Source organism: Sus scrofa, chromosome 1 (genome assembly GCF_000003025.6).
Source record: "Sus scrofa isolate TJ Tabasco breed Duroc chromosome 1, Sscrofa11.1, whole genome shotgun sequence".
Taxonomy (NCBI): domain Eukaryota; kingdom Metazoa; phylum Chordata; class Mammalia; order Artiodactyla; family Suidae; genus Sus; species Sus scrofa.
In genome coordinates this window covers 74,315,195-74,337,719 of record NC_010443.5, presented here as the reverse complement: position 1 = coordinate 74,337,719, position 22,525 = coordinate 74,315,195, and the positions used below count along the sequence as shown (strand labels likewise).

The 22,525-nt window shown below is 38.5% G+C and overlaps 1 protein-coding gene across 2 annotated transcripts in view; it reads left to right on the top strand.

Moving 5' to 3' along the window:
* The window catches only part of SNX3 (sorting nexin 3), a 43,286-nt gene that overhangs the window by 12,016 nt on the left and 8,745 nt on the right, over window positions 1-22,525 (top strand). The gene's annotated exons all lie outside the window — the stretch shown is intronic.

Genomic DNA, 22,525 nt, shown 5'->3' with positions numbered 1-22,525 from the left:
GCCGTAGTGACAGCTCGATTTAGTTCATTGTGACTTATTTTGGACTTAGGACCTCCAAAGCCACAAGATAATAAATTTGTGTTGTTTTAAGCTACTAAGTTTGTGATACTTTGTTACAGTAGCAATAGCAAAACTAGGAAGAATGACATGCCCCTGTCATAAGGTCATTTCCAACAGGAAGAGACACCTTAGATTCACTCTAAGAAAACGAGAATCTATGGGGACTAGGGCTCAGCATGACTCTGAACCTCAGCCTTATCTTTTTTTTCCACCATCAGAATCTAGCACCATTGGTGCTCATTATCTCTTGTCTTATAGTCTGCCAAGCTGTTTCACCAAAGGCTTAGAAAAATACTTTTTCTCATGGAAAAAGTTGACTGTGTTTCTTAGTTAATAGCCTATAGAGGATTATTTTTCCAAACCACAGAGAGAATTACTAAAAGACTGTCACTTTGGCTACCCAAGTATATGTCAAGATTAACAATGCTAAATGATTGAGTATAAGGCAGAGACCCACATAGTCTCTGGATACACTTGTTTACCCTTGCTGTTGTGATCTAGTGCCTTTAATGAGAGAGGGCTAACTTTTGAGACAGACGGGTATAAGATTATGAGTTCTAGATAATGAATACTTTTTTTTTTTTTTTTTTGGTCTTTTGTCTTTTGTTGTTGTTGTTGTTGCTATTTCTTGGGCCGCTCCCGCGGCATATGGAGGTTCCCAGGCTAGGGGTTGAATTGGAGCTGTAGCCACCGGCCTACGCCAGAGCCACAGCAACGTGGGATCCGAGCCGCGTCTGCAACCTACACCACAGCTCACGGCAACGCCGGATCCTTAACCCACTGAGCAAGGGCAGGGACCGAACCCGCAACCTCATGGTTCCTAGTCGGATTCGTTAACCACTGCGCCACGACGGGAACTCCGGTAATGAATACTTTAAGTTATCTTGATTAAATTTTTTTCATTTTTAAGGTTTTACTGAAGTATAGTTGATTTACAATGTTGTAAACATTGTACAACAAAGTAATTCAGTTATACGCACATCTGTTCTTTTTCAAATTTTTTCCCATATAGATGATCACAGTCTTGATTAAAATTTAACTTAGAAAATATTTCATAATTTATTGTAAGGCTTTTGACCCTGCATAATTCCAAATAAAGTCTTAAAGCAATGGTTATCTTCCATTCACTGCACACCTTAGGAGAAGAGCACTTTGACTTTTGCAACTTGTGATTCTCGGTCTCAAAGTTTAAAATAAATGTAAGTATTTCAAAGACTAAAATAAATTTAAGCAGTGAATGTATAACTACACAATTTCTTCTGATGTCACATGATTCTTTTATTTCTATTTTGAGAAGAAACCTGCACCTTAACTTGGCAAAGCCATTTAAAATGAGCAAAAGCAGTCTTCTTTTAAAAACACCCACATCCATTTGGGACAGAATATATTTTAAAAATCTAACTTAAGAAAGGATATGGGAGTTTCCATTGTGGCTCTCAGCAGGTTAAAAACCCAGCGTTCTCTGTGAGGATGCGGATTCCATCCCTGGCCTCCTTCAGTGGGTTAAGGATCTAGCATGCTGCAGACTGTGGCGTAGGTCACAGATGCAGCTCAGATCTGGTGTTGCTGTGGCCGTGGCATGGGCTACAGCTGCAGTTCCAATTTGACCCCAGCCTGGGAACTTCTATATGCCACAGGTATGGCTGTAAAAAGGAAAAAAAAAATAGTATGAGGCATATAAAAATGATGTATGGTATCCAGAGCTTCTTAATAAAGAAAGTTCAAGAATGTCAAAGCTAAGGGAGCACGGAAAAAAAGGATTACAGTTATATAGAATCTGATCAGACTTTCATAAAATTAATAAAAGCCTTATAGGTTGAAGTAGGCCATCAGTTATGATATAGTTCAGTGGGTTATTTAAAAAGAATATGTTCTGGAGTTCCCGTTGTAGCTCAGTGGTTAAGGAATCTGACTAGGAACCATGAGGTTTCGGGTTTGATCCTTGGCCGTGCTCAGTGGGTTAAGGATCTGGTGTTGCTGTGAGCTGTGGCATAGGTCACAGATGTGGCTCAGATCCCGCGTTGCTGTGATTATGGCATAGGCCGCCAGCTACAGCTCCGATTAGACCCCTAGCCTGGGAACCTTGATGTGCTGTGGGTGTGGCCCTAAAAAGACCAAAAAAACAAAAAAAAAGAATATGTTCTTTAATTTGCTTTTCTCTAGAACTTTTGATATTCTTTGTCTAAAACTGCTCTAATACGTTATTGTAGCCATTAGCTGTATCGGGCTATTTAAAGTTTTGGTCTCAAACTACCAGTTCCTCTAGAATAGAGATTGACCTGTTAGACTTGACTTCAGTTGACTCAGATATTCAGGACAGCTCATATACGAAGGGATGGAAGCACGTGGAGGTTTTTCTTCTGAGTTTGGTTTGGTTTTGTGTTACCTTTTTGCCCTATCTCACTGTGTTTCTGCTCAGTGGTTACTCACAGTCTGGTCAGCGTTAACCCTGTGTCAAATTGCAGGTATGCACTGACTCCACACACCCCATTCTTTACTGATTAAGATAGAGAAAATTTCTTAATTCAATCAAAGGTTAGAGACTTATTTTCTTGGTAGGATCATTTTATTAGGAAATTGAGTATCATGTGGTTTGAGACATTTTGGCAGTTTTTGATGTCAGTATTGCTAGAAATTCTGTATTCTGTGCTAGAAATCTGTAGGGACATTGTGTTCTTCTAATTCATAGTTGCTGTTATTACTACTGTTACTTCATACACTTGCCCTGACATTACATTTTGTTTCTTTTGCTCTCCATAAGTCCACGTACAGGGCTCCCTACTCTTACCCTGTCAACAGAAGACCTGACCCATTTTCTTTTTGGGTTTTGACTGATAGGTCTGTCATCGTGTTTTAAGTTTTCCTCTCAAGGAAACTTGACTTCTCTCTCAGTTGATCTAAATATCTGGGACAGTCTTTCCCTACCCAGTGATGATAGAGACGAACTGGAGGCAGACTTTGAGTATTATACTTATTGGGGGGCAGAGAAGGTTGTGGCAGAGGAGCAAAACTGTCCTTGAGTCCTTATGTACCATGGACTAACACTCCACAAAGCCTCCACTAGTTTTTTGCTCTTAAACATTAAGTGTAAGAATGTAGTCTAAGAACACTGGAAATTGTAGATGTGAATTCATATTCCAGTTTTGCTCTATCTGCTAATTGAGTGCCCTTGAGCAGTTAACCTCCCCGAACCTTTTGTCCATCCTAAGATCTTTCTGAGAGTTACACGAGAATTAAATAATGTGTGTCATGGAGCTTAAATACTATCCTGTTTATTTAACATTAGCTGCTACTATTTTTATCTGAGAATCAACTCCAGATTTCTATTTCACTGTCAAAAAAGAGAAGTGCTGATTTCAGTAAATGATTAGTTTTCTAACGTGAATAACCAGGTCTGCATTTTCCACACAAGCTCTTTGCAGCCAAATGCTCTGCCACTGAGCTCTACCTCCAACCTCCAAGGTTTTCATCATTGGTGTATGCTTAAGGAAAGATCAGAACTCTTAAGAATGCATTACTTATATTCTTATAGAATGTATATATTTTTTCTTTTTATGGCCACACCTATGGCATATGGAAGTTCCTAGGCCAAGGGTTGAATCCAAGCTGTAACTGTGGCTCATGCCACAGCCATGGCAACACCGGATATGAGTTGCCTCTGTGACCTATGCCGAAGCTTGCAGCAGTGCTGGACCCTTAACCCACTGAGCAAGGCCAGGGATCGAACCTGCATCCTCATGGAGACAAGTCAGGTCTTTAACCCACTCACCCACAGCAGGAACTCCTAGAATGTATTATTTTAAACATGGCAGTTTTTTCAGAACTCATTCCATTCCAGGAGGCCACCATCACCCTGATACCAAAAGCAGACAAAAATACCACAAAAAAGAAAATACAAGCCAATATCAACGATGAACATAGAGACAAAAATTCTCAACAAAATATTAGCAAACAAAATCCAACAATACATTAAAAGGATAATACACCATGATCAAGTGGGATTTATCCCAGGGATGCAAGGAGTTTTCAATATCTGCAAATCAGTGTGATAAACCACATCAACAAATTGAAAAATGAAAACTTTATAATCACCTTAATAGATGCAGAAAAAGCTATTGATAAAACTCAGCATCCATTTTTGATAAAAACTCTACAGAAAGTGGACACAGAGGAAGCATACCTTAATGTAGTAAAGGCCATGTATCATGAGGCTAACATACTTAATGGTGAAAAGCTGAAAGTGTTTCCTCTAAGACCAGGAAAAGATAAGCATGCCCACTCTCACCACTTTTGTTCAACACAGTTTTGGAAATTTTAGCCAAAGCAATCAGAGAAGAAAAAGAAATCAAAGTTATCCACATGGGAAGGGACGACGTAAAATTGTCATTATACGCAGATGACATGATACTGTATAGAAAACCATGAAGACTCCATATAAAAAGTACTAGAACTGCTAAATGAATTCAGCAAGGTAGCAGGATACAAGATTAACATACAGAAGTTGGTTGCATTTCTTTACACTGACAAATATCAAAAAGGGTAAATAAAAGAATAGTTTCTTTGAAAATCACATCAAAAAAAAAAAAAAAAAACTTAGGAATAAACCTACCAAGGAGGTGAAAGACTTACATGCTAGAACTATAAAACATTAACAGGAAATTGAAGATGATTCAAAGAAATGGAAAGACAGCCCATGCTCTTGGATTGGAAGTTTTTGTTTTTTTGCTTTTTAGGACTGCACCCATGGCATATGGAAGTTCCCTGGCTAGGGGTCAAATCAGAGCTGTAGCTGCCAACCTACGCCACAGCCACAGCAACAACAACAGCAACACTGAATCTGAGCTGTGTCTGCAACTTACATCACAGTTCACTGCACTGCCAGATCCTTAATCAACTGAGCAAGGCCAGGGATTGAAACCAAGTCCTGATGGATAATAGTCGGGCTCATTACCCTTAAGCCACAATAGGAACTTCCTGAAAGCATTAATATTTTTATAATGGCCATACTACTCAAAGCAAACTGCAGATTTAATGTTATCCCTATCAAATTACCCATGACATTTTTCACAGAATTAGAATAATGCAAAAATTTGTATGAAACCATAAAAGACCTAGAGTTGCCACAGTGATCCTGAGGAAAAAGAACAAAGCTGGAGGCATAGCCTTTCCAGACTTCAGTACTACAAAGCTACAGTAATCAGAACAGAGTGGTATTGACACAAAAACAGACATATAGATAAATGAAACAAATAGCTCAGAAATAAACACAAAGGAGGCAAGAATACACAATGGAGGAGTTCTGTCGTGGTGCAGCGCAAACAAATCCGACTAGGAACCATGAGGTTGCAGGTTCAATGCCTGGCCTTGCTCAGTGGGTTAAGAATGTTGCTCAGTGGGCTGCAGATGTGGCTCGGATCCTGCATTGCTGTGGCTCTGGTGTAGGGCAGCAGCCGTATTTCTCATTCAACCCTTAGCCTGGGAATCTCCATATGCTGAGAGTGCGGCCCTAAAAATTAAACAAAAAAAGGAGTACACAATGGAAAAAATAGAGTCTCTTCAGCAAGCGATACTGGGGAAGATGGACAGCCACATGTAAATCAATGAAGTTAGAACACACCATACACAAAAATAAGCTCAAAATGGCTTAAAGACAAACTAAACATAAGATATGACACCATAAAACTCCTAGAAAAGAGCACAGGCAAGACGTTCTCTGACATATACCATACAAATGTTTTCTTAGGTCAGTCTCCCAAAGCAATAGAAGTAAAAGGAAAAACTGGAGCTCCCGTCATGGCTCAGCAGTTAACGAATCTGACTAGCATCCATAAGGACACAGGTTCGATCCCTGGCCTTGCTTAGTGGATTAAGGATCCTGCATTGCCGTAGCAGTGGTGTAGGCCAGCAGCTATAGCTCTGATTCGTCCCTTAGCCTGGGAACTTCCATATGCCACAAGTGGGGCCCTAAAAAGGCAAAAAAAAAAAAAAAAAAAAGGAAAAGGAAAATGAACAAATGGGACCTAATCAGACTTACAAGCTTTTGAACAATAAAGGATACTATAAACAAAGATAACCTAGAGAATGGGAGGAAATATTTGCAAACATTGTGACTGACAAGGGCTTTATTTCCAAAATACACTCGCAGCTCATACAACTCAATAACAAAAAAACAACCCAGTCAGAAAATGGGCAGCAATAGACATTTCTCCAATGAAGAAATGCAGTTGGCCAATAGGCACATGAAAAGATACTCACCATCACTATTTGTCGGAGAGATGCACATCACAGCCACAATGAGGTATCACCTCACAACTGTCAGAATGGCACCACCAGAAAGTCTACAAATAAATGCTGGAGAGGGTGTGGAGAAAAGGGAACCCTTATACACTGTTGGTGGAAATGTAAATCGGTGCAGCCACTATGGAGAACAGTATGGAAGTTCCTCAAGAAACTAAAAATAGAGTTACCCTGTGACCCAACAGTTGCACTTCTGGGCATATATAATGCAGAAGGATATATGCACCCCTATGTTCATAGCAGCACTGTTTACAATAACCAAGGCATGAAGGCAACCTAAATGTCCATCAACAGATGAACTGATAAAGAAGGTGTGGTATATATACACCATGGAATACTCAGCCCTAAAAAGAATGCAGTAATGTTATTTGCAACAGCATGAATGGACTGACCTAGAGAGTATCATACTAAGTGAAGTAAGAGAAAGACAAATGTCATATCACTCGTGGGATCTAAAATATGACATAAATGAACTAATTTATGAAACAGAAATAGATTTAGAGACACAGAGAACAGACTTAAGGTTGCCAAGGAGGAGTGGGGAAGGGATAGATTAGGAGTTTGGGATTAGCAAATGCAAACTATTGTGTGTAGAATGGACAACAAAGTCCTGTTGTGTAGCACAGGGAACTATATTTAATATACTATAATAAACCATAATGGAAAACAACATATATATGTATAACTGAATCACTTTGTTGTTGACCAGAAACTAACACAACATTGTGAATCAATTATACTTCAATTTAAAAAAAAAAAATTAAAAAATAATGAAGGAGGAGTTCCCGTCGTGGCGCAGTGGTTAACGAATCCGACTAGGAACCATGAGGTTGCGGGTTCGGTCCCTGCCCCTTGCTCAGTGGGTTAACGATCCGGCGTTGCCGTGAGCTGTGGTGTAGGTTGCAGACGCGGCTCGGATCCCGCGTTGCTGTGGCTCTGGCGTAGGCCGGTGGCTACAGCTCCAATTCGACCCCTAGCCTGGGAACCTCCATGTGCTGCGGGAGCGGCCCAAGAAATAGCAATAACAACAACAACAACAACAAAAAGACAAAAGACAAAAAAAAAAAATAATAATAATGAAGTAGTAGTTCCTTGGTGACTCAGCAGGTTAAGGATCTGGCATTTTCACTGCTGTGACTCTGGTTTGATCCCTGGTCCAGGAACTTAGGCATTCTGTGGGCACAGCCAGAAATAAAGTAAAAATTATCTTAAAATTACCAGTTTCTTTAAGTCAGAGGTCTGGGCATGGCTTTGCTGGGCTCTTTACTCAGGTCTCACAATCCATGGGTTTGCTGAGGTTTTGTTCTCATCTGAGGCTTGGGATTCTTTCCAGGCTCACATAATTGTTGGGAGAATTCATTTTCTTGGCAGATTTTAGAATTTATAGTAGCCTTCATCTTCAAGACTATTTACAATGTCTCTTTGATCTTAGAGGAACTAAAGCCCTCTTTTTAGGGACTCACCTGGTTTAAGTCAAACCCCCTCCCAAAAATGTCCCTTTTGATGAACTCAAAGTCAAAATGATTAGAGACATTGATTCTATCTGCAGAATTTCTTCACCTTTGCCATATTATGTCACCTAATCATGGAAATGACCTCTGTACACTCAGGGGGAGGTGTGTACATCAGGGCATAGGGATGGGAGGGGGGTACATGTCAGAATTCTGTCTACCACACTAGGTTCAGAATTTGTTGGTTTTCTTTCAGCATTCTGAATATTCCACTGTTTCCTGGTCTCCGTTGTATGGGGGGGGGAGGTCAGTTGTTAATCTTATCTGGGGGCATGTATGAAAAGTCATTTTTCTCCTGCTACTTTCAAATTTTTCTGCTTGCCCAACATTTTGATCATGATGTATAAGGCCTCTTTATGTTTCTCTTTCTTGGAATTCATTGAGCTTCTTGGATGTGCCAACTAGAGATTTTATTCAAGTGTTCAGCCATTATTTACTCTTTCTTTGTCTCATTGTGAGACTCCCATTTCACTTGTGTTGGTATGCATGGTGGAGTCTCACAGGTCTCTGAGATGGGTTTTTTTTTTTTTTTTTTAATGTTCTTCAGAGTGGAAAATTTTGTTGATCTATCTTCACATTTGTTGATTCTTTTGTCTGCCAGCTCAAATATGCCATAGAGCCCCTCTTCTGAATTTTTCACTTCAGCTATTGTACATTTCAATTCCAGTTTGGTTCTTCTTTATAATCTCTTTTTGTTGAGATTCTCTATTCATTGAGTAATTGTCACCATACTTGGAATTCTGAAAGTATGGTTTCCTTTGGTTCTTTGAACATACTTACGATAGCTGCTTTGAAATCCTTGTAGGCTTAGTCCAGCAACTGAACTCCTCAAAGACAGTTTCTGTTGACTTTTTTTTACCCCCATGTGGGTTACACTTTCTTGGTTTGTTGCATGTTTTATAAATTTTTGTTAAACCAGGCACTTTAGATAATATATTATAGAGACTGTTGAATGAGATCACCTCTTACCCCTTCCCCCAGGGGAGCTCTGTTCCTGTATTTTTATTTTACTAAGGACTTGCCTGCAGTAGTTTTTCTTGTTTTGTTGCTGTTTGTTTGATTTGTTTTGTTTTTGCTTTTTCAGGGCCGCCATGACATATGGAGGTTTTCCCAGGCTCGGGGTTGAATCGGAGCTACAGCTGCTGGCCTACACCACAGCCACAGTGTCTGTGACCTACACCACAGCTCATGGCAACGCTGGATCCTTAACCCCCTGAGCGAGACCAGGGATTGAACACACAACCTCATGGTTTCTAGGCGGATTCGTTTCTGCTGCATCACAACGGGAACTCCTGTTGTTTGTTTTTAGCCTAGCTTCCTAGGAAGTCACTCTGGGATCAGAACAGCTTAGTGGTCAGCCAGTAACTGACTGGTCAGAGGTTGTGCCTAAACACCTTGAACTATTTATGTCCTTTTGCTAGTGGATTTGTATATAGGTTGGGGAATGAATTCAAAGTATAGGCAGGTTATAAGTTTGTTTCAGCTTTTACTTTGTGCCAGGTCTTCTCATGTCCATCTCTGTTCTATATCTGTGAAAGACCTTATATTCAGTCACAAATGTGTAATATGTGACATTAATAGTTTTTCCTGAATAAATGCTTTTTGATTTATGTCTTCAGCCAATTTCCAGAGTCCTGATAGGTTTTTTGTTTGTTTGCTTTGCCTTTTTTTTTTTTTTTTTTTTTTTTTGTCCTTTTAGGGCCGCACCCGCAACATATGGAGGTTTCCAGGCCAGGGGTCGAATCCCAGCTGTAGCTGCCAGCCTATGCCATAGCCACAGCCACGCCAGATCCAAGCTGTGTCTGTGACCTACACCACAGCTCACAGCAATGTCAGATCCTTAACCCACTGAGCAAGACCAGGGATTGAACCTGCGTCCTCATGGATGCTACTAGTCATATTCATTTTTGCTGAGCCACTAAGGGAACTCTGCAATAGGGTTGTTTTAACATGGTTTTTTTGTTTTGAGCCTCCCCATGTCATAAGGAAGTTCTTGAGCCAGAGATTGAATCTGAGCCACAGCTGCAACAGCAGCTGTGGCAATACCAGATCCTTAACCCGGTGTGCTGGGCTGGGAATCAAACCTGTGTCCCAGCGCTCCAGAGATACTGCCAATCCCATTTGCCACAGTGGAAACTCCATGGCTTTTTTTGTTTTTGTTTTTTTCTTTTTATGGTCACACCTGTGGCATATGGAAGTTCCCAACCTAGGGGCTGAATCAGAGCTGCGGCTGCCAGCTACACTCGCACCAATGCAAGATCCGAGCTGCATCTGTGACCCACGCTGAACCTTATGGCAATGTCAGATTCTTAACCCACTGAGTGAGGCTAGCCATTGAACCTGTATCTCATGGATACCAATTGGGTTCTTAACCCACTGAGCCACTCTGGGAACTCCATGTTTTGATCTTTGATTTTTTTTGGAGTGTCAGGCTTTACCAAGGTCCTTACCCCACCATTCCAGCATTTCCACCTTTTTATATTTGTTGACTGGAAAAAAAAATGCACAACCTAGAAAGTTGAGAATTATGTTTTATTTGGCAGACTTGCTGAGGACTTAAGCCAGGAGGCATCCTCTCAGATAGCCCTGAGGGACTGTTCCAAAGAGATAAGGGAGGACCCAAAATGTATAGGAGTTTTGCAACAAAAACTAAGTAATTAGAACATCAAAAGATTACTGTTAATTAAAGAAAAACAGACATGAGGTTAATAAATTTAGTGCTTTCTGTGTATGGGGAGATGCAAGCGTTTGGGCTCATTGAAATCATTCCTTTGATATGCACCATAACTATCTTGGGCCAGTATCTTGTTTTTCTCCATCCTGAATCCCCTCAGAGGGCACAGTGGCCGGCAGCTATGGTGGCTGATGGTTTGATGCCCACAACATCCTTTGTTTACTGATATGGCAGGGGACATTTTAATCCATATATTAAACTTTTAGGTTTCATAATTTGCATAAAAAAGATCTTTCTCGTATTATGCTTTTAATGTTAATGTATGGGTGCTCAGGAGCACTTAGCTCATTGCCCATAGTAATTGTTGAGATATTTATTAAATATTTAGTAGCATTTTTAGCCTTTTTTACTTAACATCTGTTTTGGGTCAGATGCTCTAACCATAGTGTTCCTTAAGAGCATGAATTTTGAACATGGGTAAGAATCCTTTCTCTTTCTGCCTGTTAGTAGACATGTGTCCTTGAACAAATTTCATAACTCCTCTTTTGAGTTTCTTTAGCCATAGAATGATACTTGAGAGGATTAAAGGTGAGATGTGGCATAGTGTTTGCACTACACTAAATATCCAAGAAGTGATCATATGTGCGAAGTAATAATAGTTCCTTTTTAATTGAGCTTAATGGCAGTATCTTCATTTTTTTGTCTTTTTAGGGCCACACCCTCAGCATATGGAGGTTCCCAGGCTAGGGGTCCATTCGGAACTGTAGCCGCCAGCCTGTGCCACAGCCACAGCAGTATGAGATCTGAGCGGCATCTGCAACCTATACCATAGCTCATGGCAATGCCGGATCCTTAACCCACTGAGCGAGGCCAGGGATCGAACCCATGTTCTCACGGATACTAGTTGGGTTTGTTAACTGCTGAGCCATGACAGGAACTCCTGCAATATCTTCATTTTAAAGATGCTGCAACTCAGATTTAGAAAAGGAAAATAACTTGACATGGTTGAGTTCTAGAGGAGAGCTTGAGCCCAGGTCTACTTGATTAATTTATCTCTTTTTTTTTTTTTTTTTTTTTTTTTTGCTGCTTCCAAGGGTTAGAAATTGGGTTAGAAATTTATGATAAGCTTCTATTTTGCTAAGTCTACAATCATTAAGATTTGATTGTGGCCCAGGAACTTCTATATGCTGCAGGTGTGGCTGAAAAAGGGGGAAAAAAAAGTGAACAACAAAGAGTTTAAAACTTTTGAAAGTCTATGCACTTTTTTAGGTACCACATTTTTATATGTGAAATACTATCCTCTCAGTCTCTTGTTTAACATGATTCTACCAAAGTCAGATTAAGTTCTCTATTTCTGTGTAATAAAATATTGGTTATGTGATAAAATCCCCCAAAAGTCGATGGCTTAAAACAACAATTAGCATTCACTTTATCATAGCTTTACTTGGTCTTCTTGGACAGGTCTTAGAAGGGACAGCTTAACTCTTCTCCATGGTAGCTGCTGGAGTAGCTTGATTGGGACCGGAAGATTTATTTGTAAGATGACTCAGTTATATGGCTAGCTGATAAGTTGGTGCTAGCTACCATCTGGAAGATAAGCTGAGATTGTTGATCAGGTCCTGACTCTTCCTCTATGCGGATAGATTTAGAACAATGGTGGCTGGGTTCCAAGAGAGAATGTCTTTATGAACAGTCGTTCCAAGAGGACAAGTCCTATTGTAATTCACATGTATTTGCTAATATACCATTGATCAAAGGTACTCACATGGCCATACTGATACGGGAGAGGATACAGAAAGATACCAAGAGGCATTGTTGTAGGCCACCAAAATAATAACCTGCTAAAATCATGTACCCCCTCAGTTTGCAGTAAAGTAGCCTCTCTGGAGGACAGTTTGAAGCCTTAATATTCATAGCTTTTGGTGTAGTAATTTTATCTTTACGGCTTTGTCCTAAGAAAAGTATATAAATTCCCTGGATCTGTATTGAGCCTTCATCTAGCTCTCATCCATAGCATTTTGCCTAGGGTCAGATAGCTAGTTAATGCCAGAGTTCCAAAGCTGTATGCTTTAACCAGTGTATGATCTCTCATGTAGATGATGTCTATATACAATCATGTTAATGATCTCAAATGAGAAGCTAATATATTTAATAAAAATAAAATTTGTGTATATAAAAGTCTGCAAGGATGTATAGCTGGCCCTTGAACAACATGGATTTGAACTGCATGAGTCCACTTATTTGTAGATTTTTTTCAATAGTAAATAGTACAGTACTACAGGATCCATGGTTGGTTGAATCTGTGGATATGGAACTGCAAATATGGAGGAACCATGTATTCAAAGGGCCAACTATAAATTATACTCAGATTTTCAACTCTTGGGAGGATCAGTACCCCTAACCCCGGGGTTGTTCAAGGGTCGGGAGTATATCAAATTCACATATCTGCAAATGAGCATGTACCATTGTTCTAATTTTTTTGTAAGAGTAATTTTTATGAGCCTACCATGGAAACTTAACCTAATAGATTCATGTATATATGTTTTATGCCTATTTCATTTCCACCCTGATTACTCTAGTGCCGATTTCTACCCTTTTATCTAAGCATAAATTCCTATGAGGAATTATGATTATGACTGCTAAAGGCAATAAATCTTCTTTGCTCTCCTCCTTCCACCCCCTCCCCAGTTTTATGCTGTAAATATCTCTTAAGGAGGTTGTCTTTTTTAGATCCCTGTAGTCCATATGTGCCTGATAATGCATATATAGAAGTTTAGAGTACACTTACTGAATTAGTTTCTTAATATTCTTTCACTGGTTTCTACATCATAGTTTCACTTACAGTGACTTTGTATCCCATTTCCAGTTCATTGTCCTCATAGTTTTAGTTCCAAAGCATTATCCTTGAGGAGGTAAAATATTATTGCCTATATCTGTCCTGCCTAAACTAGAGTCACTGGTGACCATACAGATTCTTCAGTCTCCCCTTACCCTGTTTCACACTTAATAGTCTAGCACAGAAGTTTTTGACCCTGGCTGTACCCTAGAATCACCTAAAAATACTGATGTTTGGATTCCAACCCAGACTAATTGAATGAGATTCTCTAGATGAGGGCATTTGGAGTGTACGGGGATGGGAGTGTATTTAAAACTCTTGAGGTGATTCTTACAATTAGGCAAGTTGGAAACAGATGGAAAATAAGTTTACACTTTAAAAATTGTTCAAGAAAGGTCTTAATGGGCAGTTTTCTTTCAGCAGAAATCTGCAGAATTATGTACGTGTTCAATGAACTCTTTAAGAACAATTTTTCCTTTACGGTAGGATTATTAACACAAAAATCCATCAAAGCTTGCTACTAAAAACCTTGCATGAGCTCTCAAGTGAATCTTGTTGCCATTCATGAATGAAGACTATGGACAGAGTAGGAAAAGTATATGGAATTACTTGGTTTCTGCAGTAAACCAGTTGAGATAATTTCTTCTCTACTATTTCGGAAATTATACCATAAAGGATACTCCTTTTAAAATAATGGGAAATTGTATCACTGGAAGGCCATGTCCTTATTTTTTTAAAAAAGAAAGAAACTTAAACTAAATACCTTGGCTTAATGACAATCTACATTTCAAAGGTTTTACAGACTAAAAGCTTATTCTTCACTTAAATGACTTCTCCCCAGCCATACTTAGAGTTCATCTAGGTTATAAACCATATCTCCAGTTATTCATGCTGTTCCAGATTGGGTAAAACAAGTATCAAAAGTACTGAAGGGCGAGGTAATAGCTTAAGCACTTCTCAGCTTATCCTTTATCTCTAGATGTAGATATTTGGAGAAATGCAACCATTTAATGAGAACTGTAGTGAGGCATCCATTTACATCTCTTAGGATTGTTCAAATAGAGTATGGGCTATTGAGTATACTTTTGATGTCGTTGCCAGTCTCTTTTTTCAAATGTACACGTGACACTATCTGAAGAAATACTAGAAACACTTAGTAAACATTTTTCTAGTATCTCTTGTTAAGCTATATTCAGGAGACCACATTTTGAGGCTTGGTTTTCTGCTTAGCTATCAGTGAAAATCAGGTTTCATATAGGGTATCTGTGAGCTGCTGACTTTAATAGGTCAGCCTGTGTAAGTATGTAAGACCTAACTTTTTTGGAGACCAATAATATGGCCATTTCCTCTGCTTGGATGTGAAGGGAGCTCTTGTTTTAGAGTTCTCTGCCATGATTTCAGAATCTGTTCTTTTGTATATAATGTTCATTTTCATTCCTGATGATTTCACCCTATATGATTAGTAATGGGAAATGGCTGGTTTTTCTTTTATATAAATAGCAGTTTAAGAATATCAGTCATATAGGCATTTCTTATAACATTTCATCCCTTTGGAGTTTTGTTTCTGGTACATTATTAGGAAAAATAAGGAGTAACAAAATAATATTGAACAGATGGTTAGTCTTGTTCTTTTCTAGTTTTCTGAATGTCGAGGCATCTTATATAGTGATTTAGCCCATTACTTTTTCATAAGCTATGCAGAAGCTTGAGAATTGCCCTGAATTTTGTATAGGGCAAGTACAAATATCCATGGTTTTGTCCAAGTAGACTGTAAGTGTTAATTCTGTAAATCAACAAATTGTGAACATAATGTACTTGCACATCTGCGTTTTCACAATATATTTAGCAGAGAGTAGTGCTTTCCTCTAGTAAGCCAGTCTCTCTCCTAATGGTTAAAGTCAGCCAAACAACTTCACCTAAAAATGTGACTTCTCCAAGAAGAATTCATTTTTTGCTTTGACAGTTCTGTAAGTTATAAATTTAGCCGGGTAAATTCCAGATAACTCTAAATTTTATTATGAAGGGTAAGTGCAAGAATAAAAAAAAAAAAAAGCTTTTAAAGAGGAAAAAGGTAACTTTACATTGGAGAAATCTGACTAACCTCACCTTAAACAAGTGGTCCAATAATGGGACAAGCTGACATCACGTGCCTTCTGATGTGGGGCACTGAGAAGGCTTCAATGTTCCTGCCAAAAATGAATGACATGAAACTGGTCATGAGGAAAAGGACAAACTCAAGTGTATAATACTTTTCAAATATCTGGCCTGTACTCTTTAAAATTGTCAATGTCTTGAATGGCAGAAGGACAGGAGGACTGCTCTGATTGAAGGAGACTAGAGAGATAACGAGGCATGTATAAAATAAGCTACAAGGATATATATATATAGATATGTCTAATATATCTATATATATATATAATACAGTACAGGGAATACAGCTAGTGTTTTATAATAACTTTATTTTTTCGCCCCTCCCATGGGACATAGAAGTTCCTGGGCTAGGGATTGAACCCATGCAGTGACCTGAGCCACTGCAGTGACAACACCAATCCTTAACCCACTGCACCACCAGGGAACTCTGTATTTAGCTTATATAGATTTTTTTTTGATAGGTAAGAAATAGATTTATTAAGATGGGATGCTTGTGAGAGATGCAAGTGGGCAGGCAAGGAGGCTCTGCCCTGAGGATTAGATGGACTACAATTTTTTCTTGGCTTATAATGATTAATAAAAGCATATTTTGAATGTGGAATAAAATAATATTTTTATAGGTTTTATGGATTCTAGGCAACCAACTTAACTTTTTGAGGGGCAGATAATTATTATTCTCTGCTTTTTATTTTTATTTATTTATTTTTGGCTGCACCCACGACATGTAGAAGTTCCTGGGCCAGAGATCAAACTTGCACCACAGCAGTGACAGTGTTGGATCCTTAACCTGCTGAGCCATCAGGGAACTTCTCTGCTTTTTAAATGTTAGTTTGGGCCATAGCCCTGACAAAGCTTTAAATTTTTGTTAATTTGAAGTTTCTCATTTATGTATGAGAGTTGATGTTAAGTTTTTTTAGGCGCCTATGTCTTTGCTTTGAAGAACTTTCCTAACTCCGTGAATGAAATTGAAAAGTCTAAAATAGACCAAAGTTTCTCAAGCTCACTTTAGCATTTACTAATAACTATACAAATAGCTGAAGGCTGTGGCTTAGTTTATAATAGTTCTTGCCTAATGATGGACTTTAGTTTTGCCTGTCTGTGGTCACTGTTCCTCAGATATTGTTATTTCATACTAATGACTGAGTTCAACACTTTTACCTGTTAGATGAAATGAACCACAGCAAGAGGAAAATAGTGGTTTCTAATTTATGCTCAACTTGAGTAACTAGAGTAACTTTTCCTAAAATTAGGAGTTTCCGAAAATATGAATTTAAGGATGAAAAAATATGAATGTAAGGATGAGAAAATAATCTTGCCTTTTAAGTTTCAAAAGTTTTAGTCACCTTAAAGTAAGATAGCCATAGTTAACTTATATTTAAATTTAACATATCAGCATTATTAATGGTAGTAATTTGATTTACATTTAATTTCAGAATTTGGCACTTTATTTCCCTCTGGATAAGTCAGAAACATTTTATTTATTTATTTTTGTCTTTTGTCTTTTTAGGGCCACACCCACGGCATGTGGGGTTCCCAGGCTAGGAGTCGAATCTGAGCTGTAGCTGCTGGCCTGTGCCACAGCCACAGCAACGCAGGATCTGAGCCGCATCTGCAACCTACATCACAGCGCACGGCAGTGTTGGATCCTTAACCCACTGAGCGAGGCCAGGGATCGAACCCACAACCTCATGGATACTAGATGGGTTGGTTAACCACTGAGCCACAACGGGAACTCCCAGAAACATTTAAAAAGATATCCAAAGTAAAACCTTTAAATTTTTACCATAATCTGCCTTAGTAGTCTGTCATTCTTCAAGCAGATAAAACTTAAAATTAGCTAGAACCAAGTTTAATGGAGTTCCCGTCTTGGTTCAGTGGTAAGGAACCCAATTAGTATCCCTGAGGATGCAGGTTCAGTCACTCAATGGGTTAAAGATCTGTTGCTTTGAGCTGTGGAGTAGGTAGCAGATGTGGCTCGGATCCTGCGTTGCTGTGGCTGTGGTGTAGGACTGGCAGCTGCAGCTCCAATTCAGCCCCTAGCCTGGGAATCTCCATATGCCACAGATGCAGCCCTAAAAAGCAAAAGAGTTTAAAAAATAAAACAAAATTAGCTAAACCAACGTTTTAAAAAAGGTATAATGATATATAACATTGTATTAGTCTCTGGTGTGCAGCATAATGATTTGATATTTGTATAAATTGTGAAATGATCACAATAAGTTAGTTGATATCCAGCATCATACATAGAAAATCTGTGCTTGGGTGATGAGAATAGAACTGTTTTCATGCTGCCCTTTACTATTACATGTAGCTAATCTGTTAAATTCATGGTAAACCTCTCTGGCTGTTTTTTTTTTTTTTTTTTTTTTTCTTTCCAAAGATATTTTCCTATTCAGGGATGTTTATTAACTCCTCCTACCCACTCCTTTTCCTCATAGTCACAGGTTAGAATTATTTCCTAAATATACTTCTTTCTTCTCTGCGTGTAGCTCCCACTAATTTTACCATTCTTAAATGTCTTCCTTAGGTATGGCTGACGGCATGTTTAAAGAATACTGACCAAATCAAGTGTCATTTCCTTTCCTTTATGCTTCCTTTTATTTTTATTTTTTTAAAGAAGCTTTTGTCTTATTTTATTCTATTTATTGTCTTTTGTCCTTTTTAGGGCTGCACCCTCTGCATATGGAGGTTCCCAGGCTAGGGGTCAAATCCAGCTCACAGCAACGCTGGATCCCTAACCCATGAGGGAGGCCAGGGATCAAACCTGCGACCTCATGGTTCCTAGTTGGATTTTTCCACCACGCTCCCCTTATGCTTCTTTTTAAATTACACAAATGGTATCTCATTATGGATACTGTTCTGAAACTTTTTTTTTTTTTGGTAACAGCTGCACCTGTGGCATATGAAATCCCAGGTCAGGGATTGAATCTGAGCCATAGTTGCAACCTACACCACAATTGTGGCAATGCTGGGTCTGTTAACCCACTGCACTGGGCCAGTGATTGAAACTGTGCCTCAGCAGTGACCCAAACCCTGCAGTCAAATTCTTAACCCATGTGCCACAGCGGGAACTCATGAAACTTACGCTTAACACATCTCAGGTGGGTTTCCTGATCAGTCTGTGGTTGAGTGATATTTTGTAAAAGCTGTACAATCTTTCATTTTATATTTGTAACACTTTTATAAGATTTTTAGTTTTCTGGCCTTTTTTTTTTTTGCTATTATATAAAACAATGCTAAAGTAAATTTTTAAGTACTGATACTTTTTTGTATATATGGAAATATTTGTAGGATTAATTCTTGGTGAAATTATTGGGCCAAAAGATATATGCATTTAAAAGAGTTATAGATGTCACCAAAACACCATCCTTAAAGGTTATGCCAGTTTTCACTGTCTTCAGCATTTTAGATGCCTATCTCTATCTTCACCATCGCTGGGCATTAACATTTAATACCTGCCTGTCTGATAAATGAAAATGGAATCTTACTGTTTTGGCTGGCATTTCTTGTGTGAGTGAAGTTGAATATTATTGATATAGTTTTTCTGTGTTCTGCCTGTTCTGCTTGTCAGGTTACTCATTTTTATCTTGATGATAAGGTTTTTTTGTTTTTTTTTTTTATGTCTTTTTAGAGCCTCACCCAGAGCATATGGAAGTTCCCAGGCCAGGGGTCGAATCACAGCTGTGGCTGCTGGCCTACACCACAGCCACAGCAACACCAGACCTGAGCCTGTCTGCGACCTATACCACAGCTGACAGCAATGCCGCCACATCCTTAACCCACTGAGCAAGGGCAGGGATCGAACCTGCATCCTCATGGTTACTAGTCGGTTTCCTTATCGCTGAGCCACAACAGGAACTCCTTGATGATACGTTTTTAAGTTCTTTACATTTTAATACAATTAATCAATTTGTTTTGTATTGTAGATATTTGTCTACAGTTTGTGGTCTTTCAACTTTGTTTACTATGTATGGTATTTTTAATTAACTTTTTGTATGCTTATCTTATAACCTAATAATATAAGTTTTAGAAGGTCCAGGACTGCATCTTGTTCATCATTATATTCACTGTTTTAGCTAGCAGTATGCCTTTTTAAAAATGTTCCCAAACCGTAGTAATAGTTGAATCCTCCCAAAACTGTAGGGAAAAAGAAATTACCCTTACTCTTTTGTCTTTAGAAAACCAAAATAGAGTATTTTATAAAGGTTAGGTAAACTGAAAGTGAGCAATCAACAGTGGTAGTTTAGTGGCTTAAACAAAAAATCTCAGCATCTTTCATTTGTATTTCGATCAAGTTGAATTGAAAGTCCTTGTGGTGATAGGGATAAGTTAGCAGGCACACTTCCCACTCTAAATGTAATGGGCAGATAATGCTAAGAATTACTTGACATGACTTTATCAAAACTCTAAAGCAGTCCTCATATAAAGAAATATATATATAGCCAGCTGAGAAAACTATGAGATTTTCCTAAGCTAGGATCCTTTTTAAATATATAATATAATCTATCAAACTATTAGCTAATCATAGAAAGGAATGGTCTTTTTCTCCCTCCCACTACTCTTCTATTAAAGTGAATCAGATATAATCATGATTGTGTCAAAAGTTCAAAAGGGAAAATGGAGGTAAAATGAGCTGAATTGGCGCTTTTCTCTCAACATTGTACCTGTAAGCTTGATATGTTGTTTCAGAGATTAACTTTATAGACTTCCGTACCCAGAAGTATGAAAATTCTTAGGGAACTCTTTTCACAAGCTTGATCTTAACATACTGAATAAAGAGAGCAGCTAATCCCTTTTGTAAAGTAATTTGAGAGGAGGGAATTCAGAATGTAAAATCTCACCTGCAGAAAACACTATTCTGTAAAGGCCTTTCTATCTTTAGACACTTACAAAGACTTAATATTTTAATGCGGAAGGGTGAACTTGGTTAAAAAGCCAGTGAGTGAAATTAGAGAGAAATAATCCAGTGCTTTCTTTCTGGGAATTACTATCCTGCTCTCCGGGGGACCTGATTTTATTCCCTGTGGGGAATGAGAATACCCCTCTCATACAGCAAGCCAGCATCTCTAAATATAAGCTTGACTTTTAGTATAATAAGAGTCTTGTTAGGTGCAATTTTGCTCTTAGTCATTAATACAATGAACAAATGTTGTGGTTACCTGGGAAAGAAAATTCAAGTGCTTTTAAACCTCCTTTGAGATTTGGTTTCATGCTTGAAACCTATACAGTGTTATGCCCAATAGCGTCTGTAGAAAATTCTAAGCTGTAAGGTATACAACATAGAGAAGTTAATACACGGAAAAAAATCTAAACCACTACAAAACGGGTTTAAGGTCCTGAATAAAAAGCTTTTCTTTTGCCAAATGACACTTAGTAATGGCATTTAGTTTAACAAATGATTGGAATTTTCTTAGGGGTAAATTTTACATGATGATGATGATGTCCCTGAAGGACCAGTCTTTCCTTCTGGTGGCACTTTATCTTTTCAGCTTTAAAACAGTTTGACATTCTACAAGTGCAAAGACCAAATTAAAGACAAAATAGAATGTGAGGGTATATAGTATTAAATAGCATTTTCAATATGGTACGGCATTAATTGTGTTAGGTCATTTCTGTCCCCTAACACTTTGTGTTATTATGTGCATTTTAAAATACATTTTTGGTTATAAACTTGTGGTATACAGCTTCTGCTAATAGTCTTTAATCATAAACCATTTTAAATTATATTTGGTAGTTATTTTTTCTTTTTAATAGGGATCAGCAAAAGATAATAGAAATCTTCTTTAAGTTTAGAATTTGACTGGGAGTTTCCTGGTGGCCTGGCAGTTAAGGATCTGACGTTGTCACTGCTGTGGCGCAGGTTTAATCCCTAGCCTGGGAACTTCCAAATGCCATGAGCACAGCCAAAAAAAAAAAAAAAAAAAAAAAGAATTTGACAGAGGTGGTCTTTCCATTTTGTAAAGAACAGTCTTCCATTCTGATGTAACCTCAAGGTCCTAGGTTTATGTTTTTAGTTCCTAAGCTTGTTCTCATCCTGTAAGCTCTGGATCGATGGCCCTTACCCAATGTATATGACTCCTAGTTTCCTGCTGGTAGCATTTCACTCTTTCCCTGCTATTACTTTTCTTTTTTCTTTGTTAAAAAATTTTATTTATTGGGAGTTCCCATCATGGCTCAGTGGTTAACGGATCCTTTGTTGCTGACCCTAGCCTGGGAACCTCCATATGCCACAGGTGCGACCCTAAAAAAAGAAAGACAAAAAAAAAAGTGTTTTTTTTTTTTAATTTATTTTTGTCTTTTTAGGGTCACACCTGCAACATATGGAAGTTCCCAGACTAGGGGTCCAGTCGGAGTGGCATCTGTCAGCCCATGCCATAGCTGTGGTAATGATGATCCTTAACCCAATGAGTGAGGCCAGAGAGCAAACCCACATCCTCATGGACACTGCTTGGGTTCTTAACCCACTGAGCCACAATGAGAATGCAACAAGATTTTTTTTTTTCTGTTTTCTTTTTAAGAAGACTATTAAGAATAATTTGTTTTTTTCATTATAAAACATGTAATTTCATAATAACAAAATATTTTGTATTTCATCTCAAAGTAGTTAACATCTCTTTCCCCATGAGCATTGTATACTAAACTGTATCTAAACTGGATAGCAGTCAGAGCTAGCTTCATCTCCTATTCAGTTAACATTTTTGCAGGTCACTGAAATAGGAAAAAAAAAAAAAAAAGACTTAGATTTATGTAACCTCAGGCGGAATGACATCCCAAAAAAAACATATGCATTATATTTTATTTATGTTTTCCCTTTTTGGCCAGCTGTGACACATGGAGTTCCCTGGCCACGGGTTAGATTGGAGCCACAGTCTCCACCTAAGCCATAGCTGTGGCAATGCCAGATTCTTAACCCACTGTGCTGGGCTGGGGATCGAACCTCTCAAGCACTCCCAAGACTCTGTCAATCCCGTTGCATCACAGTGGGAAGTCTCAGGC